The following is a 14219-nucleotide window of genomic DNA, read 5'->3' as shown; positions in this document are numbered from 1 at the left end:
TACCATCATGCCATAGGTGCACATACATCCATGCACTCATCATCATCATGTCACATATACCATCATGTCATAGGTGCACATACATCCATGCACTTACCATCATGCATCCATGCATACATATTGCCATACCATGCATGATTCAATTTCAATTTCCAAATTTCATCTTTTCATTTTGAATAGCCACATTTTTCTTTTTCCCGAGACCAGTATTTGCATCCCACATTTATTGCTCGCACCCCAACTGGCATCGCAAGGAACCTTCGGCACAAACCTACGAGCATCCGGCACAATACCTGCCAGGCATCTCGCACCCCAACTGGCATCACGAGGCATCCCCCAGCACATACCTCCGGGCTTTCGGCTCCCCACGCTCTGGGCATCTCGAAACTCCCAAGGACCCTCCGACATTCAGCCATTTAAGGCCACCGGGCATCCGACCTTTACCCTTCTAGCCAGGCATCTCGACACTCCCAGGGCATCGTCGGCTCACAACTCCGACGGCCTTCTCGCTTATCTTAGTTCACATTTTCAATTATAGCTCAATTTCAACATGGCATATGATGTGATGGCAAACAAGATCATTTTCATCATTTGATTCTTATATGCATTTTCAATCATCATCATACATGCAGCAAGATACAACCACTAATGACAATACAATCAATGGGGTCCGTACAACTTGGAATAATCCATATATCATGTCTTTTTTTGAAATTTACCAAATTCCAGCTTACACAATTTCGGAAAACATATAAATTAAATAGCCATATGATCTTCAAAAATCATACAATCAGAGCATGTAATAGAAAATATATAAATGTAATAATTTCATGAAGAACACCTGACCAAAAGAGCTTCACACAAGAAGATATAGCTCACACAATACAGCATGCAAAATTCGGATAAAATCAGATTGCGCAGTTCTTGAAATATTTCGATTAAAATACTCGAATCACCTCCAAAAATTATGAACTTTTACCAGATGATATTCAAGAACCTAAGGTAGATGTTTCATGAAGACATCTAGGCCAGATTCTCTCTATATAATTTACTATAGACGGTCGAAGCTCCTGTTCCTCGTACCGAACAGTGCAGTTTAGCTGTCTCCGAAAAATCGAGGTTTCGCCTACTTATCTTTCTTCTTTGCCTCTGAAATTTTGATATGTTTTGCCTCAAGAGGTCCCCTACAACTTTAATTAAGGGATATAGGTGATATTCTCAAAGGATAGGCACCATATAGTCCACGAAGTCTCGGGAGTCCAATACCATACTTCCAGATCTGCCGTCTTCAAAAGAAAATCGTTTCACTAGGCTACACTTGCTAGTTTTACCTAAAATTTTAGTATGTTAATATTAAAGATGTTCCCTACAACTTTTATGAAGAAGTAAAAGTGAGATTCTCGGTAGAAAGTTACATACAACACACAAAACCACCAAGAGGTCGACAAAACAGTTCCAGATCTAACGTTTTCGTAGAGGAAGGTTTTCACCCATTAAAACTCAGCCATTTTGTCTCAAATTTTAGTATGTTATACTTTGCAATGTTTTCTACAACTTTCATGAAGAAGTCGAAGCCAAAATCCAACTCAAAACACGCATGGAAGCCTCTACAGCGTTCGGGGTCAGGTGGCACACTCGAAAACGGAATACATTTTCAAGAACAACACACTCTAGCTTCGGTTCCTCATACCCTAAACATCCGAGATTCACCATCACTCAATCACACATGCAAGAAACAACATGCAAGAGCAGAATATAGATCCCAACTTGCCTTCAAATCAAGCAAACAACGGCACACGGACGGCGACGGACGAGCGGGCCTCCTCCTTCGCGCGGCTTCTCCCTCTCTCTCTCGGTTCCTCACTCTCTCGCAACCTCTCTCTCTCACTTGGCTTGGGCGACAGCCCCTAAACCCGCCACTCTCTCTTTTAATTCCCCCACAAAATCATCATTTGCAATGATTAAGAGCCACCCACAATGACCAATGCATGAAGTCTCATTTTTGCCACTTGGCAAGACCCATGCATAATGGGCTTGGAAGTGGGCCGGCCACTCCCCCTCTCCTTGGTTGATGGCAGCCCTCTCCATGGGCTTCATGGGCCGGCCTTTTGGCCCATCAAAGGTCTACACTCTTGGGCCTAAGGCCCAAGCCTAATTAAATCAAATTTCAACCCCCTTTTTAAATACTAATTAGATATTTATTGAACCAAAGTACTATAGTGTATAAATTAAATAATTATACACTTGAAATCACAAATCCATAGATTCTAACCCACAATACATATGGCCAAAGATAGATCATCCTTTTCCAAAATTTATCCATTAAATTTGGCCATAGTCCTTAATACAAGACATTAATTTGAGCACCCCTAATGACCGGTAAGGAATTTCAGGATGCCACATAGGCTGTGGAATTGTGAAGATTGGAAGTCTGACTATCAACAATGTTTCCCTAGTAAAAGGTTTAAACTACAATCTTCTGAGCATAAGTCAGTTGTGTGATACTGGTTTCAGAATAAACTTCCAAGAAGGCATTTGTTCAGAAATAAGTCAAGACTTCTCTCAATCCTATACTGGGCAAAGACATGACAACATATATCTTCTAGATGTAAATCCAGAAAGCTCTCAATGCCTTATTTCTATTCAAGATGAAGCAAGTCTCTGGCATCGGAAGCTTGGTCATGTAAATATAAAGCAGATTGTCAAGGTTTCCTCTAAGAAGCTGGTTCGAGGGCTTCTTAATCTAGGTTATCAAAAGTCTGAATTATGTACTCCATGTGTCTTAGGAAAACATAATAGAAGTTCTTTTAAACCAGTAAATCAGGTTTCTACCAGTTGAGTATTGCAGCTTCTTCATATGGATCTTTTTAGACCAATAAGAACTCAGAGTATTGGTGGAAAGAAGTATTGTCTAGTAATAGTGGATGATTATTCACGTTTTACTTGGGTATTCTTTTTGGCAAATAAATCTGAAACTTTTTCATATTTTTCAAAGTTTGCCAAAAACTTTCAAAATGAGAAAGGTTATGCAATTTCCAGCATAAGACCATGGAGGTGAATTTGAAATCAAGATTTTGCAAGACTTCGTAATGAATCTGGTTTTCAGCATGTTTTCTCCTCTCCATATACTCCAAAACAAAACGGGGTTGTGGAAAGGAAAAACAAATCTCTACAGGAGATGGCCAGAACTCTATCGATATAAAGCAAAATACCCTCTCGATTTTGGGCAGAAGTAATTTCTACTACATGTTATATTATCAACAGAGTGTTCTTAAGGCATATTCTAAAGAAGACTCCCTATGAGATATATAAAGGAAAGAAGCCAAAAGTTTCCTACTTTCATGTCTTTGGCTGTAAGTGCTTTATTTTGAATAATGCAAATGATCTATCTAGAAAGTTAGAAGAAAAAGAAGACAAATGAATTTTTCTTGGGTACTCTATGACAAGTAAAGCTTACAGGGTCTTTAACAAAAAGATTCAATCTATGGAAGAATCTATGAACGTTAGGTTTCAGGAAAATATGCAGATTTAGCCATATCAGGTTCAACTTGAAGAGTATGAACCAGTTTCAGACTTAACAAAGTCTATTTCTCCTGAAGAAGTTCAGACTTCTAGAGTACAACAACAAGTAGAACAAGAAGATTCAAACGAAACAAAGGATCAACAAACTCTCAAGCCAAATAACAACTGGAAGCACAAGTCAAGTCATCCCAAAGAACTCATCATTGGCAACATTGATGAAGGAATTTACACCAGATCTAAAGGAAGAGAAGACTCTAGTGCTTTAACACTTGTTTCTGAGATAGAACCAAAAGGAGTAGAAGAAGCATTGTCTGATGAAAACTGGATAAAAGCTATGCAAGAAGAATTCAGACAATTCAACATCAATGATGTGTGGGAGCTAATTCCAAAACCCAAAGGCAAATATGTTATTGGAACGAAGTGGGTTTTCAAAAACAAGATGGATGAGAAAGGAAAAGTGATCAGAAACAAAATAAGACTCGTGGCAAAAGGATACACACAGGAAGAAGGGATAGATTATGACAAGACCTATGCACCAGTAGTAAGGTTAGAAGCAATTAGATTATTGCTTGCTTTTACTTGTTTCCAAAATTTTAGGTTATTCCAAATGGATGTCAAAAGTTATTTTCTTAATGGATTCATTCAAGAAGAAGTCTATGTGGAACAACCACCAGGATTTGAAGATCCAAGAAAACCATACTCTGTCTACAGACTTAAAAAGGCATTGTATGGTATGAAGTCGGCTCCATGAGCTTGGTATGAAAGGTTGAGTAAGTTTCTAACTTAGAATGATTTTGAAAAAGGAAATGTTAATACTACTCTATTTATAAAAAGGGAGGGAAAACATTTTCTACTTGTACAAATTTATGTAGATGATATAATCTTTGGTTCTCCTAACGAAAGTCTTTGCAAGAAATTTTCAAGATCTATGCAGGATGAATTCATAATGAGCATGATGGGTGAATTGACCTTCTTTCTGGGATTACAAGTTAGATAATCAAAGAAATATATATTCATTGACTAGAAGAAATATGCCAAAGATCTTGTCAAGAAATTTGGATTGGAGAATTACAAGAGGATAAAAACTCCTATATCGAGTTCATCAAAATTGGACAAGGATGAAGGAGGAAAGAAAGTAGTTTAGAAACCGTACAGAAGCATGATCGGTTCTCTTCTTTACCTCACTGCCTCTAAACTTGATATTTTATTTAGTGTGTGCATCCGTGCTAGATTTCAGTCTGATCCAAAGGAATCTCATCTCAGTGCTATTAAACACATCATAAAATATGTGGCGATTTTTCCAAAGCTGGGCCTATGGTATCCAAAAGAATGAGACTTTATTTTTCTTGGTTATTCTGATGCTAACCTAGCCGGTTGTAGAGTTGACAGAAAGAGCACATCTAGCACTTGTCAACTGTTGGGTCAAATGATGGTATCTTGGTTCTCAAGGAAACAAAATACGATGACATTATCAACAGTAGAAGCAGAATATATTGCTCTTGCGAGTTGTTGTTCTCAAATTTTTTGGATAAGACAACAACTAAGAGACTTTGGAATAAAAGAATCTTGCATAGAGATCAGATGCGACAACACAAGTGCTATCAATCTCACAAAAAACCACATTCTTCATTCAAGGGCGAAGCATATAGAGATTCGACATCATTTTATAAGAGATCATGTCCAAAATGGCGAGATTATGGTTCAGTTTATTGATTAGTTGGCAACATATTCACAAAATTGTTGGAGAAAAACTTCTTTGAGTCCATTCGTTATCTCTCCTATCGATTAAAGTCTGAAGTTGCTCAGACTCATAACTTCAACTTGAGGAAGCCATTTCAGTATGAACATTTTCTCAAATCTAGGTATTTTATTTTTAGAATGTAAATTCTAAACAAGTATGATTTTATCTGAATCAACACTTGCCTATTTTATTTTTGGAAGTTACTATCTTCTTGCTGAAATTCGATTTCAAATTTTTTAGCAATTACCATCTTTAATTTTAATTCTGAAAGGCATTTTTCTTGTGACGTTTTGGTTACCTCATTTTGATTTGCTTAAATACTTCAAAACACTCTTTTTCGAAGCACAAGTTTTTTTCCAAACCCTAACATCAAAACTCTCTCTCTCTCTCTCTCTCCCTCAACTTTTTCTCTCAAAATTTCTCTGCAAGTTTTCATCTTTTCTTCACTCGAACATGTCTACAAAATCTTCCAAGACTGCATCCATGTCACACCAAAGGAAATCTTCTTGGATCGCAAGTCGGGGCCTCGGAACATGCTAGAAAGACCGACTCACTTCAATCTCATTGGTAAAGACTCTCCTCAGGACTCTCCTCATCAGCCTTTGGAAGAAGAAGTTGATCATGATGTAGTTCCTCTTAAATTTTGACACCCCAAGTTCTTTATAAGCATTATTGTTATCTGAAACAAGGTGGTTCTCAAATGTCCTTTATCACTAGTTTTCTAAAAAGCCATGGGCATGGGAATGAAACTATGTTCTTAAGAGCCATGCAAAGATTAGAGTGGCGCGAAAAGTTTCGGCGAAAAGGCTTTTCTTCATTTTCCTTATGATCCTAGATTTAGTTCTGAGAGCCAACCTAAAAATAAGGATGATGATGAGCGAATCTTTTCAAATTTTCAAGCTAGGATGGGTGTGGCTACTGATGTCCCTGGTGAAAGAATGAAATCGTTTCGTTCTAAGGAGCATAAAAGAGTTTATGCCTAGATGTTAAACAGAGGGGTGATAAACTCTCGAATAGTAGATTTTGACTTCTTGGACTCAATAAAAGTTAACTTGAGGGAAAAATTGGACATCCTTCAACTTGAAAAGTTTTGTTTTGAGATGGTTGTGGCTTATCCTAAATTGATAGCATACTTCTATTCAAATCTGTCTTTCCTTGATTAGAATCGCATTTAGTTCACTATTTGTGACAAAGCCTTTGTTGTGGTTGTAGACATTCCGGCCAATATTTTGGGAGTTGAAAGAAGTGGTTTTCAACTAATCAATATCTTCATTGGTCAAGCCACTAGATTTCTGGTAAAGGGCAGACTGCCAAGTGGAGGTATCACATACTCTTGATTGCTAGCCTCTAACATTTTGTTGCACAAAATTGTCATCAACCGCATCAGACCCAAGGCAGCCTCCAAAACTAATGTTTCCAGATTTGAGGCAATAATCATGTGGGCAATCTGCAAATGGGATTCGTTTCTCACTTCCTCATATCATCCTGCTGCTTGTTTATAGGATTATCATGAAAGAAAAAGGCCAATTCCCCTACTCTACCTTGGTTACAAGATTGTTTCGCCATTTTTAGATCCAGTTTCCCTCTTCACTTTGTTGAAGAACTGTTGCTTCTATGGAGATAGGAATGAAGATGATCTCCAAAATGAGGCTGGAGGATTGACTAAGGCCATTGAGCTTTTGAAGAATGAATCCTCAAGCAAAATCAAGGAATGATCTGCTGGTGCAAGAAAGCACAAAGGCAAGGAAGTTGTGCAAGAAACTAGAAAGAAAATGAGATCACTTATCCTGCAGGATGAAGAGGATGAAGATGATCTGACCATTTCTTCCATTGCCTTAAGAAATCTTCAAAGCTTTGTTGCTTTTGAGAAATCAAAGGAAAGAGAAGATGAAGAAGAGGAAGAAGAAGAAGCAGAAGTTGAAGGTGAAGAAGAAGATGAATAAGGTAATTCTAAAGAGAATGGTAAGGATGATGGCAAAAATGACTGATGGAGAGACTGTTGCAATAACATTATCAGAGGATTCTGAAGAAACTAGAGATGACCCTAAAAGAGTACAAACTGAGACAGAACATCACTCTCATTCTAAAAAAGAAAAGGTACAAGAAGAATGAATTTCTTCTCCACCTGTAGGCACAAAAACAAGGGGAGCTCATGAGAAAACAGAGACTTCTTCTCCACCTAATGAGAGTGATGGTATAAGCAAATCTCCTACAGACCTTGAAGATGTTTTTGCATCTCAATTCCCTGAAGCTGAGGTTGAAGAGTCTACTCCAAGTTAGGGTGAAAAACAAACTGCCCTCGATCAAGTTGATGTTCCCTCATCTCTCAATTGTCCACAAATTCAATTCGCTGAAGGTAGTGCTCAAACAAAACTCGATGCAAACTATCCAAGGATAGTAGAGCTCCTTTCTGGAGATTAAAGCTTAGCAATATGCGATGGAGGTTGAGATCCAGAAGCTTCACACCGCCTTGAGATCTACTTCAGATTTTCTCACTGGCAAGGTACAATCTCTAGACACTCAAGTTCAGATCTTGAATCAACAAGTTTCACAAACTATAGCCAAGGTCGAGAATCTTTATCATTAGTGCCAAGAGAAGCTTGATGAGGCAGTGTAGTCGCTGGGGGATTTTTGACTCGTTCGAGTTCCTAGACAACCCCGATTGCATTTATCTTTGAATCTTTTTTTGACTTTCTCTTTCTTTTTGATGTTGACAAAAAGGGGGAGAATGAGAGCAAATTTAACTTGATTTAACTTTTTGTTTTAACTTTGGTTTAAATTATTTGTTTGAACTAGTTGCGTTGAACTTTTACATTCTGCAATCAACTCGGTTAAATTGGATTTGGATTGAATCTTTGTCTAAATTAATGTGTTTTCTGTGGTTGCAAAATTGATGTTATCCAAATCTATAACAATCTGTTTTTATAAGTTATCATGTACTGCTAAAGTGTTGTTTTGCAAGATATAAGTTTAAAATCTGCAAGAAAGTTTTGTCACCATAAAAATTGGGGAGATTGTTGGAAAAAAAAACTCTTATGATGTTTTGAAGATGACAAAACTTATCTAAGTTCTATTCTGAAGAATGCCAGGCTTCTGTGTCAAAGTCTATTTTATATCAGAAGTCTACCCACTCTGACAAGTTCTAGACTAAAAGCAAGAATGAAGACTTAATCAAACTCAAGATTATTTTCTTCCTTCAAGGTTTCAATACATACAAGATATATAAGGTTTTCTAGTTAGAAATATCACCTACCATATTGGTTATCTTTATTGGAATCAATTTGGTAACAACAAATCATTTCGGAAGGCAAGCTTATTTGGACATAATCTACTTATGGAAACCAAGATCTTGATTGTATGGGCGAACATGATTGACAAGCTTTCATCTCAATCTTCAAATGGCTCAAGATCTCCTTGATTGATTCTGTCCAACGGGTTGATTGGAAGAATTCCTTTAGGAAGTGCCAACGGTCGAAAAGGCATGGAGGAGTATTTAATGAGGTTTTTCAAGTCATTCGATGAAGAGCGTGAAAGAAGAATTCCAAAGTCTGAAGCTTTCAAAACATTTGTCCTTCATCATTTAGTACTTAAACTTGTATTCGAAAGTGAGAAACTTTAGAGAGTGATATGGTGAGAACAGTAGAGACTTCTCACTGAAAAGTCGAGATCATAGGGCTGTAGCATTCTCTTTTGATTCATAGTGGAAACCAGCCAGAAGGCTAGACGTAGGCTTAATCTAAGCTGAACCACTATAAATCTTGTGTTTGTTTTTCTCTTCCTTAAACTCCTTTACTTTATTTGTATTAGTTGTTAGAGTCTGAATCCTTCTGCATAGTCTGTAGTTTATAAGACTCAATTTAAAAGTAAAGCATTTTTACTACATATTGCAAAATCTATTTTCACACTTATTCACCCCTCTATAGGTGTTCATACTAGCCCTTTCAACAACAACAATTATTAGTGGAGCATCTAGATGGCACCATTTGAAGCGTTATATGACGGAGCTTATAAAACGCTAGTTTGTTGGGATAAGTTGGAGAGTGTAAGATCACCGGCCTTAAGTTGGTCCAACAGTCAGTCGATGCCATCAAGGTCATTCGAGAATGATTTATGACCACTTAGAGTCGTTAGAAAAGTTATGCAGACAAGCGGAGAAGACCATTGGAATTCCAAGTTGGTGAACACGTATTCCTTAAAGTGTCACCGATGAGAGATATTTCGCGCTTCGATAAGAAAGGGAAGTTAAGTCCGAGGTACGTCGATCCCTTTGAAATTTTAGAGCGAATTGGTACTCTGGCGTATCGTCTTGCTTTGCCACCAAGACTTGCACAAGTGCATGACGTCTTCCACGTGTCGATGTTGAGGAAGTATGAGCTGACCCAGCCCACGTTCTGAATTTTGAAGAATTAGATGTGGATGAGAGAGTATCATTTGTGGAGAGACCAGTCCGAAAAGTGGATTGAAAGGAGCAAGTGTTGCGCAACAAGACGATCCTCTCACTCAAAGTCGTTTGGCAACACCACGAGACAGAATGAGCAATGTGGGAAAGTGAAGAATCAATGAGACGTAATGTCACGCCCCGATCCTCGGGCACGCACACATCCTTCTACTTGGTCGATTTTAAAAGGCGATATCCCAGGACTATGTATCGCCGACCCTTTTCTTATTATTAAGCACATACGGAAGCAATTATAAATCCCCAGACAATAAAACAGTGGGATAGGAAAGTAGGCCATATCTTTCATATTGAAATCCACAACCAAACCTTTATACATTACATAAGCCAGAGTACTCCACAACTGTTCACAACTTTTTACTTTACTTTATTCACATCAAAATGGAATCACAAAAGAAGATGAAATTTCAGTCCATCTGGATCGTACTCAAGATCCCTCTCGGGATTATCTTCTTCCAAAAATACTTCTCCTCAGGTTTCACCTCTAAGTTCTCCTTTACAAACTCTTCCTCCTCAGCTCCTCAGCGGGGTCTTGAAATGTTTTCCCCAAACTGGGATGAGACTATGTCTCAGCGAGTTCTACCCCACTAAGACTCAATTAGGGAACCAATACACTACTCGGTTGCCTAAGCACAGCACGAGTCAGAGAACTTACCTTGGCCTCAATCTCAACCTGCAATTCAAGGTTATATACAGACACTTCATAAATCACAACGAACAATCAATCAAATCACAACAATTGGATCAAATCATTGATCAATCGAACTAGTCGATAATATGTCAGTCAGACCATCTCTAGGTCATTCGTTCCACACTATATAACCTCCCATAGTGAAATTGGTCACAGAGCCACATCAATGCTCTCGGGCGGCGCTTCCGCCAAGGTGACGTAAATAACAGACGGTCTACGTGCGTTCTTTAAGGCGCCGTTTTCGCACAGTGATATTCCTCATCACCGAACCACACCCGTCATAGATCATACACAATCTACGTGCATTATTTAAGGCGCCGTTTTCGCACAGTGACATTCTTAATCACCGAACCACGCCTGTCTATACTTCGTACTTAATCGGTCTCAGCCAATAGAATGCTCAGTTAGTTCTCACCACTCCCTCCACTTACGGCTCAACAAGGCATTCAAAATGCTAAATAGCCATACTCGGCCAACTACCAATCGATAATTCAATTTCAATCAATTTAGGGTAAATCCCTAAAATATCACAATTTATTTAATTCCATGCAACGTAGAGCTCAATTAAATAAACGGACTACGCCACGATAATCAGCACGAGATTTCGGTCGTCAACCATCTCAATCTTAATTTCCGAAAATTAATTAATTAATTAATTAATTTCGAAAATTAATTAATAAATATTAAAAATTAAATTTAGCTCAAATTAAAGCCCGATTAAATAAACGGACTTCACCACGGTCATCAGCATAATATTCCGGTCTCGAACCATCCCAGTTGAATTTTCAGAAAATAAATAATTATTTAATTTAATTCCGAAAATTAATCTTTAAATACCAAAATTACACTTAGGCCCGAAAAGCCTAATTGAAGCCCGATTAGGTCGGGAAAATCCCAGGCTACCCTCAATAAATAGTAGACCATGTCTACTTGCTAAATGCACACTCAATTTATCTAATTCACATCACAATTGACTAATAAACACTAATCCGTACTAATCTAACCACCTAAACCTAATTAATTAAAACTAAACAACCCTTAAGCGTAATTAGTCCACTAAGCAAGGATTAGTGAGATTACTCACCTAATCGCGCAAATCGGATCAATCCGACGGGGCGACGAGAGGAACGATTCTTCCCAAAGTGACTCACGGATCCGGGGCCCGGAAACGGCCCAAAAGCGGGCCCAAAGTCACGGGATACCCACTCGACCACTCGTTGTTCAAGGCTGGCCGAGGCTGGTCTGGCAGCTAGGGCGGCGAGGGGAGGCCGGCAGAGGGTGAGGGGAGCTCCTGCAGGTCCGAACGGTGGCCGGACGGAGCTGGGTGGCGGCCGGAGGCGTCGGGCCGAGCTAGACAGCAGCTAGAATCGCACGGGGGAGGACTGCGTGAGAGGAGATAGACGCGAGGGCGTGCGGACGGTAGAACAACGGCAAGCGGTGGGCGTCCGGGTGGCGGTGCGGGCGGCGACGGCTTCGACGAGCTCTTCCGATCTTCTTCAGCTTCTAGTTCCATTCGTTTGCACGGAGAAGAGAGAAGAAGAAAGAGGGACGAGACAGAGAGAGAGAGAGAGAGAGAGAGAGAGAGAGAGAGAGAGAGAGAGATGAGAGAGAGATTTGACTAGTCAAAAAAGGAATAAAATAAAAGAAAGCAAAGTGGAAGACAGCAAGGGGCGGTCGGTGGGGAGGGTTTTCGCACGAGGGGGAGGGGAGAGGAGAGAGAAGAGAGGGAGAAGAAAGAGAGAAAAGGGAGAGAGAGAAAAAAAAAAAAAAGAATAATACTATTCTAAATTTTCTTTTCTCTTTCCATTTCCCCTTCTAATTTCTTCCGGTCTTCGATTTTTCCTCCGATAATTTCTTTCTTGAAATTTCGGACTCGTCGATAATTTGACGGACGATGAGACGAGGTCCTAAAAATGAATTGTGACACGCTCGGATATTCGATTCCCAAAACCGAATTAAATTTCATGATTAAAATCGACTGAACGTGATTTTAGTCCAATCCAACAAATTTGGTAGCTTTTAGGGATTTTACCGCGGATATATCCCTTAACGGCTTCACCCAATAGGTTAGTTAACTCGTGAGTGATCAGCTCGAGAAAAAGGACCATAGGCACGCCGACGATATGCACATTTGATTTTATCGAAACGGGTCGAATTTCAGGATGTCACACATAAATACCCCCACCTTTTTTAAGAAGAATTGTAATGGTTTAAATTTCAAGAACAAAATTTTTATGAGAGGGGAAGAGTTGTGACATCCTGAATTTCGATCCCATCTCGATAATATGAAATGGGCATTTTGTCGACGCGCCTATGGTCCTGTTTCTCGGAGCTGATCACTCTTGAGTTAATTAATCTATTAGGTGAAGCCATTAAGGGATATGATAAACTCGAGAATTCGATCAAAAATTGATTGTTGGACCATAATAATCAACAAGGGTCAATACGGCACCGTTATAATCAGATATAGGTCGATTCGATGGAATCACGTAATTAAATTGCAGGTGATTCCACATGATTGCGAAATTCGCGTCGAACAACATTAATCTGATTTCCCTGTCGATTTTGTACTTGATACACGTAATTGAAACCTTACGATTTTTGCAACAACTGAGAGTCGCTGACAACTTGAAGATGTACAAACGTGGATAAAAATTATCGACCACATGTCAAACGTGCTAAAATCCCTAAAATCGTGTTCGGTTAATTTTAACCATGAAATTGAATTCGGTTTTGGGAATCGAATGTTCAAACGTGTCACAATTTATTTTTAGGATCACGTCTCATCTTTGGGAAATTTTGTCGAGCCTGGAATTTTGCAGAAAAATCAAATTCGACTAAATTAATTAGGAGGAATTTCGTATGGGCTGCTTCCTTTGATAATTTGGCCACCAAAATGACTTGTTTGTGAGGAAATTGGAAGGAAAATTGCCATTGGAGGATGCCTTAACGAAGATGGACTAAAGACTTTGTGGCCTTTGCACTCAAGTGCATGGGATATTTCCCTTGGCTTGCCAATGGCCAAAGCCTTGACCATCTTGGCCCCTTGTTCCCTCTCTCTTTCCCCCTTTTTCATGCGTGTGCATCCCCTTCTGCTCAGTTGAACCTCTACTTCAGCCTCTTCTTCCTTATTTCTTCTTCTTCCATTATTGTTGCTACCACTCACCTCACCGAACCCTTTCTCCAGCCAGTCAAGTCACTGCCCAGCGCCACCGTCCCACAACCCCAACGCCACCTTGTCTAGCAACCCTCACATACACAACACCGCTATCCAACCCGTCCCAGCTCCAGTCGCAACCCCCGTCCATCCGAGCTACGCCACTCGTCCAATAGCCCCGGCCGAGCTGCCACTAGCTCCGCCCGGATTCGCCTAGCCACACCACCCCGAGCCGGAAGCGCCACCTCGCCAACCCGCTCGACCACCGTAGCCCCTCAATCCCAGCTCACGGAACCAGTTTCCCCTCCCTTGGTCGTGAGCCTCCTTGTTGTTTTCAGCCCAGTCGATCCTCCGTTGGTGACCTAGTAGTTATAGGATCTCACCACCGTCGCGCTACCGTCACCATGAACCCGTCACCACCCTAATCCGGTGAATTAATGCCCTAGTCTTGGATTATGAAGTTAATTACACTTAGGGGATTAGTTTAGTCTTAATTAGGATTAGTGTTAATTTAGTTAGTGTAACTAGTTAGTTGGTTAGTTTAGTTAGATGAACTAGCTAGTTAAATTAGTTTGGTTAGGTTATCTACCCTAGGTTAGTTATTTAACTTAGGTTAGTTTATTTAACCGTGGTTAGTTAACCAGGGTTAGTT

Source organism: Eucalyptus grandis, chromosome 1, assembly GCF_016545825.1.
Source record: "Eucalyptus grandis isolate ANBG69807.140 chromosome 1, ASM1654582v1, whole genome shotgun sequence".
NCBI classification, from domain to species: Eukaryota; Viridiplantae; Streptophyta; class Magnoliopsida; order Myrtales; family Myrtaceae; genus Eucalyptus; species Eucalyptus grandis.
This window is presented reverse-complemented; position numbering follows the sequence as displayed.